At 36.7% G+C, this 2,439-nt stretch overlaps 1 long non-coding RNA gene across 2 annotated transcripts; it reads left to right on the top strand.

The window, feature by feature from the left end:
• The first annotated feature begins 639 nt into the window (after positions 1 to 639).
• Positions 640 to 2,213, top strand: LOC119033872. 2 transcript variants are annotated; one of them, XR_005079407.1, is made up of 6 exons: positions 640 to 793; positions 1,214 to 1,392; positions 1,472 to 1,518; positions 1,606 to 1,683; positions 1,896 to 2,067; positions 2,148 to 2,213. It is a non-coding gene; the product is annotated as an uncharacterized LOC119033872 (long non-coding RNA). The 2 variants fall into 2 exon arrangements; XR_005079406.1 differs by lacking the exon at positions 640 to 793 and having other exon boundaries at positions 883 to 1,392.
• Positions 2,214 to 2,439: the final 226 nt, after the last annotated feature.

The raw sequence follows: 2,439 nt of genomic DNA on the forward strand, positions 1-2,439 counted from the left end.
TACAGCTGAATGCATTTCACAGCTATTGTTACTGCATTTATGCTAATTTTCACTTTACAATTAATGGAATGAGGACAAATAATGATGTAAAATAGTAATGTTTTTTTAACAGTGTAGCAGCTTTGCAATGACTGCTGGTTAGTAAGAAGTGTTCATGAACCTGAACTAAAGAACTACTTGCACTTCTGACTCCACCTTTAAATCCCGCCTGAAAACACACCTATTCCGAGTGGCCTACTCGACAGCTGACTAATCATACAATCACACTCTCACCTATTTTATTATTGAACTACGTAATTTGCATCTCCTATTCATTTATTTTCTTATCTTTCCTAAACAGCACTAAAATGTTTCTTGATATTTTATTTATTGATTTATTTTTTCTTGGATGTACTGTTGTTGTTGTTATGTGTGGCATCCTTGAGTGCTATGTAAGGTGCCTTCAAATAAAATGCATTATTATTATTATTATTATTATTATTATTATTATTATTATTATTATTATTATTATTATTATTAATTTACGTGTGTTCAGTTGTCTGTCACCTGCCAGTCAAAGCATTGGTACAGCTGTTGACCTGCATTTTCTGTTTTGTTTTGGGTTATTTTTAAATTCTCTCTTTTTTTTTTTAGAAAGGCAAACTTCCATCACATATGTCAATTACGGCCATAGTCATTCAAGGACATAGGAAAGGATGGATGGAGAAAGTTTAAGTGATTTGTCCATACTGCCATTCTGGGGTTTTCTTTTACGGACCACTAGTCTGACAATCAAAACATCTGTATTTCCTGCGTAAGTAGTCCAAAACTGTACGATTAATAAACAGTGCTCCACTGGAACTGTCATAATTAGGTTACAATTAAAGGACTAAGGGAGTTACTTTTAAAGTCCACTAATCATCTGTTGTACACTTTGCTTTAAATGTGGCAAGTAGAGGTGCATGTTACTCAGGGACTGTAGAGTATGATTAAGTGCAAACAATTAACCACAATGTGTGTCATTTAATCTATTTTACTCATGTAATGTTTTTATCTATTCTATCTTTCTATCCTTCATAAAGAACAAACTTGTCTGGCCATAAAAGCCAGGCAGCAAGTTAAGATTAAATACAAGAACATTTTGCAGGCTGGTCAGTGACTTTAAAGTAGGTAACAGTGAACAAATGAGGTGAATAGATGTCTGCTGACATGTTTAATGTCTGTATGATTGTAGCAGTTTAAAAAAAAAAGCCCATAGAACTGGAACAGGGGGCGGCCCACCAAGCCAGGATATGACCCCAGCAGAGGAGCTGCCACTCCATTTAAATAAAGGGAGGCCAGTGATGGAGGGGATCCAGAGAGGGACAGTAACACACTCTGTCCCAGCCACAGAAACTGTTCGCTTCATACAAGGTACATATTGCAGAACTACTGCACATGGAACACAATCAAATAAATACAGTATTCTGTCTGACTGTGGATTTCCTTGCAGTGTCTGGGAACATGCTTACACTTTTGAAGCCACGGGAAGATGATCCGGTTAGTACATTGTATTGAAATCATAGGTTTGGTATATCCTGTGAAATCTTAATTCAAGTTCTCTCAACACATGCATGTGTATGGCAGGGTGAAGGCACATCTGCAGCTGCAGAATGCACTTCTGTAGATGAGGAGACTGTGTCACTGGACTCCAGAAGGCTTGAGGTATGTCAATTTTAGGGAAATATCCTGTTTATTTAGTCCATAAAGGATATGAAGTCAGTGATGCTAATAGTGGTGCTAATAGAAAATATATGTGTACCAGGACCCAGATGCTGATAAGATGCTCCTAAGCAGCCTGGTAACATTGAGTATTGGCTAAAGTAAATCTATATTATGCACAAATCCTGCTGTGCTAATTGACATTTCTTTTACAGACTTCACACACTGTTAGAACTATATGCAAAGCACCTGGAGAAACATATAGACCTGGCAGATGTTAAAATGAAACTCAAGAAGAGAAAGATCCAAGAAATGGAGCTGGATCTTGAGATTAAACATCGGACACCCAGGAAACTGGACTTGGAAATCCAGAAACTAGAAAGAGAAGTGAGTATTTTGGTGCACACAGTAACAATAACTGCAATACAGTGTTTTAATCGTTGTTGCTTTGGCTCTCTCTATTCCAGGATCCAAGCAACCAAGACAAATGAGGACTGCCAAATAAAAAAATAAATAAAATAAATTCAACTAGAGAGCATTGTGGTGTCCTCCCTTTTTCATGAATGTGCAGTAGAATTTAAAAGATAACCACCAATGCTAAACAAAATGCACACACACAGCAAAAAGTAACATTTAACATCTTTTTCTAACTAAAGATAGGCTAAATCCAAAAATTAAGTGAAAAAACTTGCAGTATACTGCTCCCTGATGAGTCTGCCATTAATGTTGTCTGGGAAGATGGTAGCATTTTCCCAGACA

Source organism: Acanthopagrus latus, chromosome 15 (genome assembly GCF_904848185.1).
Source record: "Acanthopagrus latus isolate v.2019 chromosome 15, fAcaLat1.1, whole genome shotgun sequence".
NCBI classification, from domain to species: domain Eukaryota; kingdom Metazoa; phylum Chordata; class Actinopteri; order Spariformes; family Sparidae; genus Acanthopagrus; species Acanthopagrus latus.